The sequence below is a fragment of the Phascolarctos cinereus genome, unplaced genomic scaffold (assembly GCF_003287225.1).
Source record: "Phascolarctos cinereus isolate Bilbo 61053 unplaced genomic scaffold, phaCin_HiC Scaffold_9;HRSCAF=440, whole genome shotgun sequence".
Taxonomy (NCBI): domain Eukaryota; kingdom Metazoa; phylum Chordata; class Mammalia; order Diprotodontia; family Phascolarctidae; genus Phascolarctos; species Phascolarctos cinereus.
In genome coordinates, this window is record NW_027556402.1 from 222,026,838 (window position 1) to 222,049,838 (window position 23,001).

At 37.2% G+C, this 23,001-nt stretch overlaps 1 pseudogene; it reads left to right on the plus strand.

Moving 5' to 3' along the window:
• The first annotated feature begins 8,499 nt into the window (after window positions 1-8,499).
• Window positions 8,500-22,632, plus strand: LOC110218932 (perilipin-3-like; annotated as a pseudogene).
• The last annotated feature ends 369 nt before the right edge of the window (window positions 22,633-23,001 follow it).

Here is a 23,001-nt window from a genome sequence, read left to right on the forward strand (position 1 = left end):
TGACCTCTCATTTCCACACCAGACTGAATAATATTCCTCAGCATGTTTCAAATTGACAATAATTTTCCACAGCCACCTTTATATATATCACATAACTGTGTCAGTAATACTAGAATTAGTTAGGAAAAATCTCCTCTTCACAGAAGAGAGATGTGTAATTGAGCCCCAGCCCACAGGGAAAGACACATCTGCTCCAGAAAAAAGAAAATGAAATAATGTGTTTGCTATGGTAGGAGAGAAACAACTTCACTGTACAGAAACCATGGGAGATGCTGAGGCAGATAGAGACTGCCAAGTGCCTGGATTAAAACAGGAGAGAACTAGTTGTAGTTTTGTGGGTAGAGTCCCTTCTATCCAAATTTAGTCTCCATTCCATTAAAAAGTATCCATACTTTCAATGAGGTCTTACACCACCGGGGTAGCAAGGCTGGTGATCTGAATGAGATCTGTGATCAGTACCTTCCCTGAACGGTGATATTAGGATGATTTCACTTTGGAAAATACGTGAGTGGATTGACAAACATGAATAAAAGGCTGAGATCCCTTGCTTAAGCAATTGAAGATACCTATTCCTCCTCATCAATAAGTGAGTTTATGGCCTGGCCTTGGGAATTTCCCCACTAGATTTAATCTCATGAAAAGATATACCATCTATGTATTCCCTGGGGAATGGTAATTCCAAATAGCATTTCTCCATGTACCTGTATGTTTTTCTGGGCAGTAGAACAATACTTGGGCATGCGTATATGGTGAAGTGTTCTGGCCTGAGGTTAGTCAGCCTTCTGAAGAAGATTGCCAGGTATGAGGTGTAGCACCAAATTAGGCTAACAGCTGATGTCTTAAAATACGGTCCTGAAGCTCTTCTGTCTTTATTTCTAAAAATTACAATCTGAGAGGATCTGGATCCCCTGTCAACTCATGTATAAAGGCAACTGAACAACTCTTGTAAGGTCTAAGTACTCAAATTCACAGAATCATAGAATTGGGATAAAAATCAGAGGCCATGTAATACAACCTTTACGTGATTAGGAATCCTTTTTATAATATAGCCAGTAATAGTCATCTACCTTTTGCTTATGACACCTAGATAGGGAGAAAACACGACCACTTAAAGTATCATTTTCTTCTTTTGGATAAATCTAATTATCTAAATTATTGGATAATATCTAATTATCATGTTCTGTGAACATGCCTTATTTCCCCCTACAAGGTTAAAAGCTCTTTGAAGCCATGGCCAATGTCATATTCATCATTGTATCTCTCCTAGTGCCTAACAGAATCTTGCAGGTGGTAGAGATACAGTGTTTTGTGGAATAAATGAATGTTGGAGTAAAAAAATGCAACAGAAATAACATATGATTAAATAATTAAGGAGTAGCAGTCATTTAAATTCACTGCCACAAACAACCTTTTTTACTTCCATATATGAACCACCAAGACATGGCTTCCTTTTACTTGTTTCATTATAGGTGAGAAGATCAATTTGCTGTATTATTAAAATGAACAAACATATGTTGAGTGCCTACTATATATGAGGATTTTGCTGTCAAATAAGGCATGACCCCTGCCCTCACTATTCTAAAGGAGGTAAGTTTGTGCACAGATATTGGGAATACAAAATGAAATGGAAAAGCACATGAGGTGTTGGCAAATCTCTCTGGGAGTTCACTAGAGCAGAGGGATCTCTTCTGGCTGGGTAGCATGGAGGAGGTGGCATTTGAGCTTGACCTTGCAATGATGGTTAACAATAATAGTTGTCAGCTTTCAGATTATCTCATTTGATAACCAATAGTGCCTGCCACTAGAGTTATTGATGATCTCATTATCAAATAATCATCTAATTATCAAATGAGATAATCAACAGCAACTCTACAAGCCAGGTCCTACTAGTATTATTAGCCCTGTTTTATCATTGAAGCAACTGAGGTCAGAGATGAAGTGCCTTGTTCATGGGGTTGCTGTTGGAGGTGATATTTGAACCCAGGTTCTTTCTCACTCCGAGTCCAGGGCTCTTTTCCCAACATCATGGATTTGGGAAAGAGTTGTGATAGAAAACAAGTGACAAGTACTCTGCTTTATTTGGGCCTACAGTTCACTTTTTAATGGAAGAAGTATCTCACATCTAAATCTTGACAAATGAAATTCACAATGAGCACCATGATTTATGCCAAAGGAAATATTAGCTTCAAAGAAATGGCAGCATAGCACACCATTAAACTATGGATCTTATCTTTGTCCTTCACAATGAGGATTGTTAGCAATACAAGCATCTATGTGGATTGATGAGCAGCTCTGGGTACCTTGCAGATTTATAAGGAAGGGTGTATAAAAGCCATTCGATAAAAAGGTTTGGGTTTTTTTTCTTTTTTGCATTGATGCAGCGATGCCTACATTTTAAATGAGTGACTGGGAAATGCTTGCTTATTATTAATGCATGCGATTTGGAAGGGTAGATAATTGGACATGGTGCATTATTAAATGTGCTGACCATTTTAAGATATGCAATTTTTAAAAACCTACCTAAATGGAGTACTGTTAAACAAAATTCTTTCACCAAGACATAAAAGAAAAGAGAGAACATTCTTCTTTCTTGGAGGACTGTAGAATTTTTATGATTCTGTGTTAAGTAGGACTTTGATGGAGTAGAAAGAACCCCTCACTTGGATTTGGAGGAACTAGGTTGGAAGCCCAATTTTTAGTCATGTCAAAGAATAAATTAATACTCATTTATTAAGCACCTACTCTGTGCCAGGCACTGTGCTAAGCACTGAGATTATGAGTTCATGATGAGCTCAGAGGTGATCTAATTAAGTCAATAGATACATATTTGTGAATTACACCTAAAACATCCATGCCAAATAGCCATCAGACTTTGATTTGAAGACATCCATTGAAGAACTAACCTCTTTCAGTTTCAATTTAAAAACACAGATCTCATCATGTTACTATTCTTCTCCAGAATCTTCAGTGCCACCTAGTATCTCAAAGGAAAAAAAAAACACATTCCTTAGACAGTTATTTGAAGTCCTTCATAATTTAGCTTGCATTTCCATACTTGTTAGACATTTTTCCCCATCACAAATTCTATGTTGCAGCCAAATGGTACTACTGGCTCTTCTCTGAACTTGACATTCCAGTTTTAGCATGGTGCAGGCCATGCCCCATGCACTCCTCTTCTACATCTTAGAATATGTAACTTCTTTCAAGGCTCAGCTCAGACATCACCTCCTATAGAAGGCTTTTCTGATCACCATAACTCCTAATGTTCTCTTCCACAAATGCTAAAACTATTTATCTGTTTATTTTTCCATATCCCAAAGTATAATGTAAGCAGCCCAAAGGAAGGGCTTTTTTTCTTTTCTTTTTTTAATCTCCAGCACCTAGTAAGATGCCTTATACATAATAGGCACGTAATTGCTTCTTATCAAACTGAAGTGTGTTAAATGTTCACTGGAACTAAATTTGGCTCTCTGCCACTTCTGCCTATTCTCTACTTATGCCCTTGGTGGGAGGGGAGGTAGAACTAGAGTAATTTTCCCCCTAAATTACATCTCTTCAAATACTTGAAGATAGCTATCAAAAGGCAGGTTGCTAGTCTGATCATCCTCCCCTTGTTATGCATGAACAGACACTTACTGTCTGTGTGACCCTGGGCAAGTCATTTAACTCTGCTTCAGTTTCCTCATCTGTAAAATAAGCTAGAGAAAGAAATGGCAAACCACTCCAGGATCTCTGCCAAGAAAACTCCAACTGGAGTCATGAAGAGTCAGACAAGATGGGACAACTTAGGCAGTTAGGTGTACAATGGATAGAGTGCTGGGCCTGACGTCAGAAAGACTCATCTTCCTGAGTTCAAATCCACCTTCAGGCACTTAGTAGCTGTGTGACCCTGGGCCAATCACTTAATCCTGTTTGCCTCAATTCCTTATATGAAAAATGAGCTGGAGAAGGAAATGGCAAACCATTCCTGTATCTTTGCTAGGAAAATGCCAAATGTACTCACAGAGTTGGAAATGTCTGAACACCAACAAAAATAAAATTTCTTTTGTAAAATGTGGCACCTAAAATTGAAATAATACTGAAGATGTGGACTGACCAGGATAGAAGGTAGGGTGATATTATCAACCTTATCCTAGATTCTATGCCTCTGTTAAAGAAGCCCAAGAGCACGTTAACAAGCAGCCACATCAAACTATTAACCCTTTTGACCTTGTGGTCTACTCAATCCCTCAGATCTTTTTCACATGACCAGTTATTTAGTTGCCAAATACTGTCCTTTCTTTTTCTACAATATCTCTTTCATGTACTCTCTCTATACTCATATAGCCTGACCATCCCAGTTCAGTCTCTCATCACCTTTCACTTTTACTGCTGCAATCACTTCTAATTGGGCTCAGATCTCTTCCCTACTCTAATTCATTCCCTACATCACATCACATTGATTTTCCTCAAACATGGGGTCTGACCATGTCACCCCCTACTCAGTAAACTCTAATGCTTTATTTTTACCTCTAGGATAAAATATAAACTCTTCTACTTGGCATCTAAGGCTCTTAATAGCCTGCCTCCTTTCCTACCTTTCCAATCATTTAATGCATTACTCCTTTCCTTATTTTCTTCAGTTCAGCCATGCTATCTTATTTGCAATTTTGCTCACATGATGCTCCATCTCATGTTCCCATGCAAAAGCACATTAGATTTTCCCCATACCTAGAATGCTCTGCCACCTCACTCCTGCCTCTCAGAATCTCCAGCTTCCTTCAAGACTTAGATCAAGGTCTTTTCTGCAGGATGCCTTTCTAATTTTTTTAAAATTATTTTTAGGCAATTGGGGTTAAGTGACTTGCCCAGGGTCATGCAGCTAGTAAGTGTCAAGTGTTTGGTGTGAGGTCGGATTTGAACTCAGGTCCTCCTGACTTCAGGGCCAGTGCTCTTTCCATTGTGCCACCTAGGTGCCCTAGGATGCCTTTCTAGGTCTCTCCAGATGCTAGAGCTTTCATCCGTAAGACATTCTTATATCTACTCTGTGTTTATTTAATATGTACAGATTTGTATATTTGTTGCTTCTCCCTAGCTCCTTGAGAGAAGAGGTTTTTATTTTTACTTTTTCAGCATTTAGCATGGCATCTGGTGCATTATTGTTGTTGGTGTTCAGTCATGTCTGACTATTCATGACCCTGTGAGCCATAGCACACCAATATTGTCCATGAAATTTTCTTGGCAAAGATACTGGAGTGGGTTGTCATTTCCTTCTCTGGTGGATTAAGGCAAAAAGAGGTTAAGTGACTTTCCCAAGGTCACACAGCTAGTAGGTGATTTCTGGTTTGAACTCAGGTGTTCTTTACTCTAGACCCAGGGCTCTATCCACTGAGCCACCTAGCTGCCTCTAGCATTGTGCCCTCTAGCTACCTGGCACATAGTTGGTTCTGAAGAAATGCTGATTTGCTAGTATGCTACGACTTAATTCTTGTGGAAACTGTTTTTGTCTCTTAGTGATCAGTTTCCTTTTCTAAAGCTTAACGAACATATTTTTGTGTTAATACATTCTAGAATTTTGCTAGGAATCAAAGTCAGGCACATTGATGTATAGATCACATGAATGACATTCTTTTTCTTTCTCCTCCTTTTCCTCCTGCTCCTATTCTCCTTCTCCTTCTTCTCCTCCTTTTTCTCCTTCTCATTCCATTTACCTGACTCCAGTTCTGCAATGCCTCTCTTATTCAACACTACCTTTCAAAGATCCTGGAGGGTTTCTTAGCAATCTCCCCCTCCAGTTCTTCCATTAACCTGTGATATAATTTAGTTAAGCCTTGATTACTTGAAGCCACTGAGGTCAGCTACAGTAGACACTTTCTTGCATCAGTTTACACTTCTTGGGTTTCAAGTCCTTGTAAACCATTTTTGATCTCACTTCCCAGTGATTGTAAGTAATTTTAATTTTCAGATACTCTTTCCTAATCTGTTAAATGTAGGTGCTCATATGCATATTACTCCCCTCAAAAGACTGTAATAAACAACACTTTCTATAAACCATTAAGCACTATATAACATTGCTATAAAAATTAATGCACAAGAAATACTTTCTTGTAACTGAAGCCAGCTCTACATTAATGAACTGATAGAGTGAATTAAAGCAATTTTTCAGATAACTCAGATCATGTCCAATATCTGAAACTATGAAATCATGGAATCTCAGAATTGGAAATTAGATAAGAGGTCAAGTATAATAATTGTTAGAGGAGGGATCCTTCTATAACATGATTTATCAAAGTGCATTTAGAATTTATTTACTTCTTTTCCACTCTTCTCTCTTTACTTTCATGATTGCACATGCAATAGATTTTTATTTAGGGAAGTATGGGGACCCAGAGGCAAGGAAAGGGTTTGGACCTGTGATTTCCTGAAATTCTCTTCTAAAAATTTTCTCTCATTAAAATTAGTAACTCACCTGTAAGTTGTAATCTTACAGAGATGCCTGGGACAATGAGGAGTTAAATGACTTACCCAAAGTCATGTGGCCAATGTTCTTGATGGGATGGGAACTGATGCTGACCCTCTAACCATTATGCTATTCTGTTTATCTATATAAAATTTGCTTAAAATTATTTTTGTTTTTATAGATAAGTTGGACATTGATGAATGTGAGGCTTTGGAATAAGAATTCAGGCTCTGACATCAGAGAACCTGGGTTCACATTCTGCCTCTGTTATATACTACCTGTGTAACTCTGGGTAAGTTGTTTAACTTCTCTGAGCCTTGTTTTTCTTATCTGAAAAATGAGGTGGGGAATAGAAGACTTCAAGAAAGACAAACCCCTAAATGTCAGTGAAGTGCTGAGTCTCCATCATATTCCTTCCCCCAATCAATATCAGTTAAATTTCACAAGTATTTGCTAATGTACCTCTATTGTACAAATTCTTTTGGGATTTGTAACAGAGCTAGAAATTACATTTCTGCCTTTAAGAAGCTTGTGGTTTTCTTGGAAAGATAAAGCATACATGGAACAATTAGTAGTTTAAGATCATTGGAAAAGAAGGACTCTGACTTAAGGAGCATACCACATCTTTTCTGGGAGTTAACAAAATGGAGTCAGAAACATGAGTTGGACTAGCAAAGAGTGACTTCCTTCATTTTTTTTTCTTAGAACTCTAATGGGCCTTGGAGGTTACCCAATGGAAACATTTATCTTGCAGATGAGTTGTGATCTGCATGAATCTGTACTGTGCTACTAACATTTTTATCAATGACTTGGATAATGGAATTGATGTTATGCTCCTCATACTCATCAAATTTGAAAGTGACATAAAGCTAACATACTGAACAGCATTAATATAACATTTTTTCTTTTTCTTTTGTCTTTTTTGAGGTTTTGTTTGAGTAAAAACATCATATAAAAGGCACCACAGCCCCTTTACCCTCCTGGGAATGATCTGTTATACCTGTCTGGGTTCAGGGATATTCTAGTGGTTCACCCTCATGATCTATCTATCTATCTATCTATCTATCTATCTATCTATCTATCTATCTATCTATCTATGCAGGGCAAGGTCACACAGATCTGTGCATTTGCTACAGAGCTAGTTTTTGCCATTGTCAGTGTCCAGAAAGATCTTGACACCCTAGGGCTTTAACCTGGATCTAATAGTAATAGCAATAAGGATAATAATAATAATAAGGATAATAATGATTGCTAACATGTATATAGTGCTTCCTATGTGTACTTATACTGCAGCACTGTAGAACTGTTATCTCATTTTATCTTCAAATCAACCTAGAAGGTAGGTGCTGTCATTATCCCCATTTTATCTCCATTTAGATGAGGAAACTGAGGCACCTAGAAGTTAAGTGACTTGCCTAGGCTCACATAGCTTATAAGAGTTTGAGGCTGGATTTGAACTTGGGTCTTCCTGATTCCAGGCCTGGTACTCTATCCATGGTGCCACCTAGCTGTCCCAATAATAAGATGAAACAATATGATTAAAGTCAGTGAAGTGTAAATTCTCACAGTTAGGTACAAAATATGCCCCAGCTTGATCAGTACTCATTTGGGGAGACTTGGATAGATAGCATATTTGCAGATTTTATTTGGTTAAAATTTCAGTATAGCCAGGAATGTGATGTGACAGCTAAAAAAGGTAATGCGATAATATCCTGTAAAATAAGAGACATAGGAATGGGTCAGGGTGAAGGTAGACTGGGGGAGGGGGGCTGGACAATGAGTGTCAGTCTCATTATGCTTTGTCCTTATCAGATCTCATCGGGCATTGTGCTCAATCTGAGTATTCTAGGTTTAAGAGAACTTTGATAAGCTGGAGGATATATAAAGGAGGACAGCCAGGATGGTGAAAGCCCAGCCAGGATGGTGAAAACCCAACCTGGATAATGAAAACCCAGCCAGGATGGTGAAAACCCAGCCAGGATGGTGAAAACCCAACCAGGATGGTGAAAGCCCAGCCAGGATGGTGAAAACCCAACCAGGATGGTGAAAGCCCAGCCAGGATGGTGGAAGCCCTTGAATCTGTCTTATGTGAGAATCAGAAATGGACATTTTTGTCATGGAGAACAGAATACTCAGGGGACATTGATAGCTTTGTTCAGGTACTTAAAGGACTGTCATGAGGAGGAAGCATTAAGTTTTTTTTTTTCCTTTGGTTTCAGAGAACAGAACCAGGAGCACATGTTTCAAAAGAGTCAGTTTAAGCTCAGTGTCTGGAGAACACACCAAAACCCAACCAACCAAACAAACAAACAAAAAAACCCCACAAACACCACCAAGATCTTGACAATTAGAGCTGTCCAAAAGTGTAATGGGCTACCAATAGAGATGGTACATTCTTTCTCATTGAAAAATCTTTAAACATTGGCTGAATGATCACTTGCAAATATATTACGGTAGGAACTCCTTTCATGGTCACTGAGGTCCATTCCAAACATAAAACCTTCTGATTCTATGACCTGGGACTTTAGCTTGGCCTATAGATTGAATGACAAATTTCCTTGCACTTCATTCATCTGGTCCAGTCTCTGACAGAGGTACAAATGAGAAACACAGTAACCAAAGAGAAGTGGGACAAGCAAAGATCTGGATATGATAGATACTGGAAAATTAGTCCTCTGGAGAATTGGTTAAAACTTTATCTTTTTCCCCAAGGCTTCCTTTATTATGGAAAACAGGAAGCTTAGCTTATCTGTCACCTCAGAGGTTGCTGAGATGCAATTTGAAGTGACTACAGATTCTTCCTGTTTGCTGCATGTCATTTGTGTGGTAGATGATAAATACAGTCCTCTTAAAGTTCTCTCTCTCTCAGGGTGCAGTCCTCTCACTCATTTCATCCATTATTTTCAGGCATAGGGAGTTGGGGATGGAGAAGTATTTTATTACAGTTTTGCCCTTTAAAACATGGAGACCTTTTTTTCCCCCTTAACTCCAAGAGGTACTCTACCAACATTTTCTTTCTACTTCCCACATGCTGCCCCTTCATTTTCCCTCTTAGTAATTGATCCGTGGGGTTAGTTCCTCTTGGAATTGATGCATTCAGGCAGCATCCACACTCTCATGGGGGTTGGTTGCTAGGCAACCTCACCTGTAGACAGGATGGCTGCTGGGCCACTTTGGCTCTGAAAGCCTTGCTTGAGGAGGACCTGAGGAGTAAGTTACTCTGAACTGTTAAGGTTCAGGGAACAGAGAGCTCTGGGATACAGACTCAAGGTGCTCAAAAAGCACATTCAGGGGCTAGAAAAACTGCATGGAAACTTTGGTAGAGTTTTTTAGGCCATCTTTCTTAAAATGATAAAATGAAATTTTAAAAAGCACCTTAGCAAACATAAAGGATATTTAAGTATCCAGTCTATGTATATGTGTGTTTTAAGATTTTAAAATATGAACAGTGAAAAAAATCATTTTAATTCTCCTCCTGAGATCTTTTATATGGCCATTATCTTCTGTTACTTTATATTTTAGCCTCTTACTCTTTCCTCAGAGCTTATATGTTAACTACCCTGGTTTCACTCCTCTTGAACACTATTTCTTTAATTATAAAATATTCATTTATGAAGACAAGGCTGCAGGATGAGCTTTTACACAGTTTTTCATCTGCTTTACTGTCAGACTTCAGAGGATGTTAGTGCTGAAGAAGTCCTTAGATGTTATCTAGTCCAAGCCTTGCATTTGACCCAAGAGGAAACTCTATTAGCAGAGCTGTTTTTTAGGAAATTTTGCTCTTGGAACAAATAAGACCATAATATCATAGATCTAGAAATAACAAGGACCCAGAGATCATCTATCCCAATATCCTCATTTTATATGTGAGAAAGCTGAAGGCAAGAGAGATGAAGTGAATTGCCTAAGATTACACAGATGGCAGGGTTGCAATTCAAATTTAGGTCCTATGATTAAAGGTTTAACATTCTTTCCTTTGCAAAACAGTACCACTTCTGTACCTTCTCTTCAGTACCACAGACAGCACCTGGGGTACATGACATAACATGTGTATGCGGTTGAGGAAAGGTGGACCATCACTCCCTGGGGAGGAGACAAGATATTAGCAAGTGTCCACTGCTAGTGATAGAGCTAGGCAGGAAGGGGAAGAAATCACCTCAGCCCATCATGCCCCATTAGCATAACATCTGACATGTTGTAATAAGCCATCAGAGTAGGACATCTGCAGCTTCTTATTTTAATTAATTATTCCAGCTAACTAGATGCACTTTTCTGTGTTTCCTCAACTGAAAGACTCCTCTACATGTGGGCCCCCAGAACGAAGTCTAACTCACTTCCACTCTAATTTTGTGGCTCTGTAAAATAGCTAGGGCAGTCATAGGTATCTGTCATGACCATGTTCATTTGGGAAGTATTGGCCAGGCCAAAATAAAGTAAAAATCTGAGAATGTATCATTAGCCTCAGGCTATGCAAGCAACCAATCCTGATAACTGATGAACAGCCCAGAGAATTTTTTTTTTCAAATTTAAATTTTTATATTTGCAAAATCCTAGGCCCTGTAGAACTAGGGTATTTCCTTTAGGGGAATTTGAGAGACTGATTCCTTTCCATCACTTTTCCCATACACCTCTTCTGTGTTCTCACTGCATTAGGAGCAGTGTTTTGTTAAATGTGATTTGTGCCCAAGGGCATTGAGGATATAGCTTGAATAATTCTGTTTATTAGCTTGTGTTCTTTCATAGAGGATCAGTGGATTGTGAGCAATAGTAAAAAAAAAAAACCAGAGAGATTCACAAACTATTAGGTTTTCCAGTGATTTCTCTAGAGTATTTTTGAAAGATAATTATGCAAACACCTGAGTACATATTTTATTGGGCCTCTCATTTATTTCTCCCTGAGTTAGATGATTCTGAATTTGTCCTGTTGCTTCCAAGCTTGTGAGGAGTGCAGAAGAGATAGGTATTTGCTGCTGTTGGAGCCCCTATATGATTAATTCAGGGATGAGAGGAATGTGGAAATTACCAAAATATTTCAGGCAAAAATAAGATTTTTTTTTGCCCTGAATTATCTTGATATTGTCTTAGTTCACTCCTTCCACAAGTAAGTGAAAAACCCAGTCAGTGACTGAAGCTTGAATAAAGAGAAAGGGCGAAATTAATTATCCAGATGGCCACGACTTTTCTCTCCAATTTTATTAGTCACTATTTACCTACACAAACATTCTGCTGTGAACTGACTGTTCTAATTACCTTCATAGTAAGGTGACATGGACATTTTCACTTTCACAAAGCAGTTTGCTGGAGCCAGTCCAGATTGGCTGCTGATAGCCAATTGCTAAATTTCCAATGTGAGCATTTGCACCTTGAAAATTGGCAAGCTACAAATTAGGGCTTGATTTATTGTTCTGTTCATTGTCTAGAGCTAAGAAAGTGATGGAGAAAGTGTTAAAGCAGATTAACCTGAAAAGTATACAGTTTGCAAGCTCCCTTCTCTTTCAGGGCTGATTGCTAAAGATTGACCAGCACACCCTTGCCTCCATACCTTTCCCCATGTCATTTATGCTCTTTCCTCAGGCAGTTAACATCTTAGTGTTTATTTAAGACCTCCTATATAATTTCCCTTTTCTGGTCTGAAAGCTCCTCCTTTCACTTCAGCTTACAATAATGTCTTCCCTCTACACAAATGGTACCTGCCATTCTTATTCAGTGTTCCAAAGAATCTCAGAAGCTCAGAGTTGGAAATGAGCTCAGAAGTCATCTAGTCCATCCTATTATAGGTACAAATGAGGAATACATTAGACAAAGAGGAGCAAACAAAGTGTTAGATAATACAGAAGCTGATGGATTGGGCCCTGGAGAATTGGTCAAAACATCTTATTTTCCTGTCCTAGAATCCTTTCTCCAAGATCTCCAATAAATGGTCATTTAACTCCCACTTGAAGCTTTAAAGTGAAGGGGAACCCAGTGCCTCCTGAGTCATATCATTCCACTTTTAGATAGACGTGTTAGGAAAATTTTCTTTATGTCAAACCCAAATTCTTCTCTTTGAAGCTTCTATCCGTTGCTTCTACTTACACCATCAGCACCCTAAAAGAACAACTCTCCTTCATTGTATGCTACTTTAGACCTTGTATAGCATTAACAGGATTTTTTACTGAGCCAGTCTCTAGCTTGAGAACGCTCAGGGCCATACAAAGCTGGCCTAGAGACAAGAGTGCCAGTAATCAAGTAGTTTAATTAATCAAATTCAGAGCGAGGAATGTTCTCTTAGTTGAAGTAAAAGCACAGGTTATATACTTAAATCACAACTGGGGAAGGAGGTGGGAAGGTGGATTACAAATAATCATTTAGTGGTTTCCCATGAGAAGCCCACAAGTCCCACAATACAACACTTTAAGGGTTATAACCACCTCCCCTAAAGTACAGAACCAGTGTTCTGTGATGGAAACAGGTTCTACAATCTTTGATTCACTTCACTTAAGATCCAGTGATTGTAAGCATTGTCAGAGTTTTGATTAATCACTTTAAATTGCATTGTGAACTCTAACTCGCAAGCCAGAGAGTCAGCTGTTGAGAAAACTAAATTATTAGTATATTCATTATACATATCATATCGGTTAATATGAAAATTATAAATTCCTTTCTCGGTAGTTACGTAGCTCATATTTTTATAGACATATAGACTATTGGTTTGAGGATCATTCCATGGAGCACTTGAAAATGTCATAGAGCTTAAGTTAAATATCTTCATTTAATAGATCAGGAAACAGGAGACTGGTGAGGCAAAGCAGTTTGAGTTGCAAAGGAACTTAGGATATTAACTCATAAGCTATTTGAGTCATAAAGACTTTTATTTATCATCTAGTTTATCTGTTTTTTTCTTTACTGGTATTCATTTTATATTTTAGGAAACTGAGGCCCAGAGAGGGCAAGTAACTTTTGGCAAATTAAATAGAACTTTATGTTGCTTAAATTCCATTAATGCATTTGAGATGAAAGTATTTTAGTGTACTTAAGTACACTACTATTATAAGAGCATCACTGAATTGAAAGCCCTCAAGCAAGCAATACCTAATCACTTATCATTTAGAAGTAGAGACATGAGGGCAAATGATTGCCTTTGGTGTTAATCATATTCTAAATGTCTTCATTATGACCATGTATTTTGGAGTACATTGCATGAATTATTTTTGAGCCAATAATTGGATAATCATTTCTGTGTAATAAACCCAACCTTTCAAATGGGTACATGAAAGAGAAATTGGGAGGAGCAGAGTGGCTTGAGTATAGTTGGTGTTCTCTAAGTGTTTTTTGGGTAAATGAATGAATGAATTAATGCAGTCCTGGGCAGCATTCAGTAAGTACGAGCCACTGGCTTGTCCCTAGAAGCTACTGGCTATTATAGGAGCTCAGTGTCTTCCATGGACTTTCTGACAAGGTTTAATAACAACAGCATAATGATGATCACGACAGCAATGGCATTTATCTAGCACTTCAGGTTTTACAAAACACATTACAAATATATTATTTTATCCTCGCAACAACCCTGAGATGCAAGTGCTGTTATTATATCCATTTTACAGATGAGGAAACTGAGGCAAACAAGTTAAGTAACTTGCTCAGGGTAACATAGCTAGTAAGTATCTAAGGCCAGCAGAGGTAGTAGATGAAGAGGAATTTCCTCTCTTTGGAAAATTTTAAGGAGAGACCATGCAGGCACATTCTGAGTGGGTATCCCTTCAGACTAGGTGGCAGCCAAAGTCCTTTCCAATACATAAATTATGTGATTTTGAGACATTTGTATGACACTTTAAAATTTGCAAAATATTTCACGTACATTATTATATTTGAGCCTTGTGACATACTTATAAGGTAGGTACTATGGGCATTATTAGCCCAGTTTTATAGATGAGAAAACTGCAGGGAGATGTAGAGTTACTTGCCCAAGGAGATATACAGCTGGAAAGTGACAGAAATGTAATTGAAATTCAAGGTTTATTCACCTCCTCTGCCTTCTTCTCCTCTTCCTTTGCCTCTTTCCCCCCCCCTCTTTATTCATTTTCTCTTTACCTCTCTCTTTCTCCTTCTTTATTCCCTTCTGTTTCCTCTTGGTCTCCCTTTCATCTTTCACCCCTGTCTTTTTCTTTCCTTTTCTCCATTTATATAGAGAACACACATATACATATATGTATATATATACTGACAAATCATATATATATGTATATATACACATATATATATATATATGTATATATATATATATATGCTATATCTGTCTATGCACACATGTAAATTTGAATTTTTGCATATTTCCTGTATTTAAAATATATATCCAAGTTTTTAAAAATGAATTTTGAGGGGAAATTTTCAGCCTGTTATTTACTGATGTAATCTCTCAGTCTATAATAACCATCCTTTTGCCATAGGTGATTGAATGCTGAGATCTTATCCTCCAACTAACATGTGGGGATGTAGCCAGTAGAATCACTATCATATGAATTCAAGTATGCCTATCACATCTAAGAAATAGAAATAGAAAATTAATTAAAGTGAAAATAAATAGAAATTATTCATGAGATTCATTTTAGGGCTCCTGTAATTATAAGTAAATTAGTTAAACAATCAAGGAGTTGACTACTCTTTCTCATCTCCACCTCCTGTTACTGAAAAGATAGTGTACCACTAGCATAGAAAATGTCGTGCTGGACAAAATCATATAGCTAAACCTTTTAGTTTAGATCAAGTCTAGAATCTATACTAGATTGTACCTCCCAGATATCCACTTGATAATTGAATTGGAAGGATTAATCCAGATTTTCACAGATGGATACTCAACTTGTAGAAATATCTCATAGGGTTAGTAGCTCAAAGCTTTACTAGTCTAAAGTCAGTGACATGGAGCCATTATTATAACAATGAATTACATGTAGAGTGGTGCATTTGTGACAAATGATAATTTTGATTGATTTCATTTTTATGATAGCAGTAGTCATGGTAGTGTACTTCTACTAACACTAGGGTGACTTGGTTGCCTAACCTTGACCAAGTAAAACTGAATTGAATTAGTTTCCCCACCTTAGTTCTCTTTCAGTTTAGTGTTAGATTTAATGCCATCTACAGATAGCTCTACCCTTTATCTTAGTAGCATCCATATTTTTTTCTACTTTTATGATCATGAAATCTGAAATTCCCATTTCTGATCATACCCTTTTATCATTCCTCTTTTCCTATGCCTTAGGATTCCCCAGACCCCCTTTTAAAGTATGTTTTTATTGTTATCTTTTCAATTACTATATTTTCTGACACTGTCTTCCATATGTCTCCATCCCAGAGAATTATCCTACATAAAACTATTTTTAAAGATAAAGAAAGAAATATCAGTATAACTAACCAATGCATCCCTTAAAGTATAAATATACATGCAGCATGGAGGTCTCACTTCTTCAAAAGAATATAATGCAGATGTCTCCTCATATTACTTCTTTGATACCATGTTTTTTCCTCATAATTTTCAACAATAACCTTTTTGTGGTTATTCTTTCCATTTGTATTGCTAGTGTCATATATGGTGTTTTCTTACCTATGCTTACTTTACTCATCAGTTTGTATAGATCTTTATTCTCTGTATTAATCACATTCATAATTTCTTATAGAATAGTAATATTCCATTGTATTTATTTACCATGCAAAATAGCTATTCAGTCATCAATGGACATTTCCTTAATTTCTAATTCTTTGATGTGACAAAAAGTGTTGCTAAAATATGTGGTATATATAGAGGCTTTCTTCTTTTCATCTATTTTTTCATTTTTTTGTTTCTGTTTGACTGATTCTTGCTCTCTCATAGAGACATTAGTTTCCATTTGTCCAATTCCAGTTTTTAACAGATTGTTTTCTTCTGTTAGTTTTTGTACTTCCTTCTTCAATTGGCAAATTGTTTTAGGGACTTATTTTCTTCAGTGTACTTTTTTTCCAATTGGCAGATTGTATTTTTTAAGGACTCTTCTACCTCTCTCATTTGACTATTAAAATCCTTCTTGAGCTCTTCTAAGAAGGCTTTTTGGGCTTCAGACCAGTTCATATTCCCTTTTGATGTTGCAGATGTGGGGTTTGTTGACAATGTTGTCCGGTTCACAATTTCTGTCTTGATCTTCACTGTTCTCATAATATGAATCTATGGTACATTTCTTTTTACTCATGGCGTTTCTTTATTCTCTGGCCTTTAAAGAGATTGAGTTCCCCTGCTGGGGAATAGAGGGCACTGACCCAAACTTCTTGTGTTGGGAGCCTAGGTCTTGGTCACTGGCTTTGTGTGCTGGTGCCTCTTATGTTGGCAATTGGAGGCTGTAGGGTTCTGGCAGCTTACCTCTTGTTGGGCAGGAATCAGCAAGGCTGGAACTTTCAGGCAGTTCTAGGTTGCCTGTTTTTCCTTTCCTTTAGCTTTCTTCAGCTCCTTTTAGATGGGTGCTGCAGGGTGTTTATCTGCCTGGGGCCCTTTAAAATGCTGCCTCCCTCGTTTCTGCTAATGCACTGGTAGATTCCTTTGAGGTAGAGTGCGAGGCACCTGGTGGTTTTCTGAGCTGGTTTCCACCAGTTCCCCCAGGCCCTCACTGAGGCACTCGGAGGTCCAGGTGTTGGTGTTTGCCTGCTCTACCACCTGGGCTTCAAGATATCTTCCTGGTTGACAGTTGGAGGTTCGGAGAGCTTACCTGGTGTTGGGCTCGAATCAGCAAGGTTTGGACTTTAGGAAGACTTTAGGTTGCTTTCTTCAGCTCTTTTCAGATGAACATTTGCTGGGCTGCTGCACTGCTGCTCCCTGTCTTTCTTCTAGTTCAGCTGTTCCAGGGTTTTTTTTTTTCTGGGGTGATATTTTCTGCGTTTTTAGAGGTTGATAGGGGAGAGTGAGAGCGACTACCTTTTCACTCCGCCATCTTGGCTCCCAGAAGTGGAAGTTGTTTTCTTCTTGTTAATATACTACTTTGGATGTTGAGCCTAGTAGTGTGAAATTTGTATCTAGGGATATCGAAGTTTTAATCACTTTGATTCCTAAAACTGTACTGACTCACAGCTCCACCAGCAATGTACCAATATTCCTACAACTCCTCCAAAATTGACTATTCCTATCTTTCATCTTTGCTGATTTGCATTCTTATCCTGTTCTTTTCCTCACTCCAACCCTTATTCTCTCTACCCCTCAATTCTTTCCCAGGTTCTTGCTTTTATGTAATCCCTTTCCTTTCATCTCTCAACCATTTGGTGAATCAGTTTAACTCTACACTATTCTTTATTCTTTAATCCCTTGCACTAGTGATCAATAAATTGCCAAATTTAATGGCCTTTTATTCTTCTTAATCTCTCTCCATGTTTGAAACAGTAGATAACTTTATCTTCTTGGAAACTCGTCTCTAGGTTTTCATGACATCATAATCTCCTGGTTCTTCTTCTCCTGTTTGATGACTATTTCTCAGTCTCCTATGATTGGTCTCCATTCACGGCATCCCAATTACCCTGAGTATCCTCCAAGGTTCTGCCCTAGGTCTTGTTCTCTTTTTCTTCTATCCTGTTCCACTTGATGATCTCATTGGCACATGAAATTTCACTCATCATCTTTCTGTAGATGATTCCCCTAGCTATATCTTCAGCTCTAGTCTTTTTCCTAAGGTACTTCCCTATATCACCAACTACCTTTTGGTACAGCTTGAATTGAATGCTCTGTAGGCACTTTAACTCAACATTTTACAAACATATTTTTTTTATCCTTCCCTCTGAAGTTTAAACCCTTTGCTCTTTTAATTTTCCCATTATTGTTGAGGGCACCAGTATTCTCCCAATTACCCTGGCTCACAAATATGATATCTCCTTTGACTCTTCACTGGAACTTGCCTCACAGTTCAAACTCTTGCTAAATTGCTGTTCTTTCTACTTCACCAACACCTCTCATTTATATTTCCTTCTGTTTACACAACCCTCTAATTTAAGTACTTCATACTTTTCACTCAGACTTTAGAAGAGCTTTCTAGCTGATATCCTCATCTCAAGTATCTCCCCAATCCAATCTACTCTTTATCAAATACCTAAGCTGATTTTCAATAAATTCCAATGGCTTCCTATTATCTCAAAGATTAAATATAAAGTCTTGTTTAAATCTAAGTGATATTCAATTTAAGAATAATTTAATTATCTTCATAGCATGGCCCTCTTCTACCTTGTCAGTTTTCTTTCACCTCATTCATCTCAATATGCTCTGCAATCCATCTACATCGACCTGTTTGCTATTGTTCACACACAACAGTCTAATCCACTTCCAATTTCTTTGACTCTGAATTTGTTGTTCCTCCGTGTTTGGCATGCTCTCTTTCATTGTGCTTCTTAGTTTCTCTGTATTTCATCAATACCAGCTTGAATCCTACATACTTCTAGACACTTTTCCCAATCCCATGCTCTCACATGTTCCATTTGAAAATTGTTTTCCACCTGCTCCATACACATTTTGTGTGAACCAAAGTATTTCCATGTTGTCTCTCCCATTAGAATGCAATCTCATAGAGGTCAAGGACTGATTTGTCTTTCTGTGCATTCCCAGTGCTGATTATTGTACCAGGTACAAAATAAGGTCTTAACAAATGCTTCTGGATTAATTGATTGATTGAATACTGTTAATAAGATAAGACATTTGTTTCATAGGATCATAGACATAAGATTGTCTGCTGCAATGGAGCTTAGAGGCAATCTAGACCAAAAATCTCATCTTATAGATGAGAAAACTGAGATGCAGAGAAGTTAAATAGCCTACCATAGGCTCGTAGATTTGAAGTAAGAAATGATCCCAGAGCCTGTCTGATCCAATTCTCTTTTTTTTAAAATGTGGAAATTAAGATGCTTGAAGGTTAAAAGACTTGGCTAAGATTATAGAGATAGTAAGTGACACAGCTGTATTCACACCCAGATCCTTTCACTCCAAAATTGTTGTTCTTTTTACTGTAGCATACTTATTAAAATACAGGGAGTATTTTAAAATTTATTTTATTTTTATTATTACTGGATCAAAAATCAGTATAATATTCAACTTAAAATTACAATAAAGCTTTTGGGACACCCTGTGGAAAATTCACAATTGCCTGGCCTCTGAGGAATTATCCGGTGAGACATGAAATAGGGAGATTTTTGCTTGCCAGAGGTGTTTACTATTGTCATGGGGTAGGTACAGTATAGCATCTAAGTTGGAGACAGATGCCCTATAAATGGCAAGGCCCTCCTCCTAGTTCTTTGATTTGTGGATGATGTTGTATTAGTTGCATTGCATCAAGCCATAGAGCATCCATGATCATACAAAAGTGTATGGCCTAAGCATCTACACAGGAAAGAGAAAAAGAAAATCGCAAGAGGATGAAGAATATTGATCGCAGCTCAGTAGAATCTCTTCACGCTCATTCATATGTCTGATCTTGGAAGGTACTATTTCAGGAAAAATTGGGGGGGGTAAGGACTTCTGCGGAACCTCTTAAAATTAGCGTTTTAAAAAAATGTATTTTTCATTGATAAAGAATCCATCTTGTCACATGCTTAGAAAAGAAACAACAAAAAATAAAACCCATGTAAAAATATGCAAAGTCAAGCAAAACACTTCAAATTGGCCACGTCCAACAATGTGTGTCTTATTCTGCCTATTTGTCCATCACTACTCTGTCTAGAATCACCGTAAATCATAGCACTGATTGGAGTTAAGTGTTTCAAAATTATGCATTTTTGCAATGTTGTTGTTATAACATGAATTATTCTCCTTGTCCTACTCACTTTATTCTGCGATGGTTCATGCGAGTTTTCTGTAGTTTCTCTGACACAATCTCTTCTCTCATTTCTTACAGCACAGTGGTATTACATTACAATCATATGTAATGATTTGTTCAACCATTCCCCAATTGATAAATACATCCCATGTTTTCTAGCTCTTTTACACAACAAAAATGCTACTATCAGGTTTTTTTTTAATCAATATAGGATCTTTTCTTCTTCCTTTGTTCTTTGCGGTGTATAGGTCTAGTAGCGGTATTGCTAGTTAAAAGGGTATATACACTTCTTAGTAACTTTCTAGGCATAATTCCAAATTGTTTTCCAGAATGGCTGTCAATTCACAATTCCACAAAAAAGTATCAGTGTACTTGTTTCCTCACAGCGCTTCTATCACATATAATTTTCTTTTTTTGATCACCTTTGCTTAAGTATAAGGTGGAACCTCAGAATTGCTTTAATGTGCATTTCTCTAATTTTTATTGATTTGGAACATTTTTTAATGTGACAATAATATTTCATCCCCTGCAAATTACTCACATATATCCTTTGATCATTTATCAATTGAGGAATGATATTGCTATAATTATTTATATAAATTCAAATCTATTATTTACATGTCTTGGAAATGAGACCTTTATCTAAGTTAACTTGCTGTAGAGACTTTTCCCCAATTAAATTATTTCCTAATCTTACCTGTAATGAATTTGCTTTAAAAAAAACACTTTAAATTTTATGTAATCAAAACAGTTCATTTTATCTTCCCTAATCCTCTGTATCCCTTGTTTGGCTATGAACTCTTCTTTATCCTTAAATCTGAACGTAAATTTCTTCCTTGTTCATATAGTTTGTTTATGATCTGACCTTTTATATCTAAGTCAAATATCCATTTGGAACTTACTTGGTGTAGGATGTTAGATATTGGCCTAAGCCTAATTTCTTCCAGACTGCTTTCCACTTTTTGCAGAAGTTCCTATCAAATGGTAGGTCTTTACTCCAGTAGCTGACATCATTGGGTTTATTGTAAATTATGCTAATAAGTTATTTTAATTCAGTATGTTACATACCTAATCTGCTCCACTGATCGAACTATCTATTTTTAAGCCTTGCCAAATTGTTTTAATTAAGAACATTTTGAAATCTACTACTGCAAGCCTCCCTTTGTTTATACTTTTTAAGAATTATTTCTCGGGGGCAGCTAGGTTGCACAGTGGATAGAGCACCGGCCCTGAAGTCAGGAGGACCTGAGTTCAAATCTGGCCTCAGACCAAACACTTGGCGCTTACTGGCTGTGTGATCCTGGGAAAATCACTTAACCCCAATTGCCTAAAAAAAATAAAAAAAAAATTATTTGTCTTGAGGGTCTTGACCTCCCAATCTCACTGCATGTGGCTAAAATCTAAGAATCTTCAGAGGAAGACAGATTATTTTAGAAAAGACTTTTCAAGAGATGAAGGCTATTTCACATCACTAGATTCTATGTTAAGCAATCTCCAGCCCCAGGCATATAAAAATGCTATGGAAAATATCAGAGGTCCTAAGTATGATGTCAGAGAATTCTTCTACCACCTCTATGAAGCAAGTAAATTGACTCATGAAAGCAAGCAAGGTTCTGAGGATCAGCAGAATAACTATAAGGCACTATATGAATTGTGGATCAAGTAGAGTAGGAACTGGTGAGAAAATGTGGGTGGTGATACACGTCTCCTTGGAGCCTGGACTCTGGGAATGTCCTGTAGCATTGCCCTGAAATAATGGTCAGCCTTAATTTATCTCATGCCTAAAGTCCAAGGTTTCCCAAGCAGCCTACAAGACAAGCTCCAACAGGCCTGTTGTGACATGCAGGAGCATCATACCACCTTTTCCCTAAGTAATGGGTTTGAAGATTTAGACAGTTATGATTTGACCGAGAGACGTTTTAAGCCGATCCAAGGCCAGGAAAGTATAGAATGATTTTTGTGTTTCTTAAGAAGGTAGTATTACTTCTGATTGGATTGTAGGACCACTTTTCTCCTCTGAAGATCCCTTCCCAGAGGCAATAACATTCCCTGAAAAAAAAAAACTTGAATTATGACATGGAATCAAACTGATACTTCCAGATTCCTGGCAAGCATTCTTGTGCTAGTTTATAGTTAATAACTATCCTCTGTGTATTTTTTTGGATTATGAAATAAAGTTGCTTTGAAAAATTTTTAAAAAGATCTAATTTGATAAAGCAAGTCTTTGATATTTTGATGGGTATGGCACTGAAAAAATAAATTAATTTAAGTAATAATGTCATTTTTTTTTGTTATAATGGCTTGGCCTACCCATGTGCAATGATTATTTTTCCTATCATTTGTCTTTATTTTCATAAATTCAGATAATTCCTGTATGTATCTTGGCAGAGAGATTCACAAGTATGTTATACATCAGTTATTTTAAAGTGAAATTTCTCTTCTTATCTCTTCCTGTTGAGTTTTATGTATAATATGCATGAATTAAAATGATTAATGTAAATTCATTTTATATTCTACAACTTTGCTGGTTATTAATTTTTCAATTAAATTTTTAATACACTCTGTGGTTCTCTAAGTACACGACATATCATCTATAAAAAGTGATGACTTTTTATTTTTGCCTATATTTATTTCCTTGATTCATTTTCTTGTCTTATTACTATACTTAGCATTTTGGGTTCTGGGTCATTTACTGAATAAAATCCAACCAGTTCTCTTCCTCCTAAAACCTGCTCACTGTCTGTCTATAGTAGATGTCCAAGACATCAGGACATG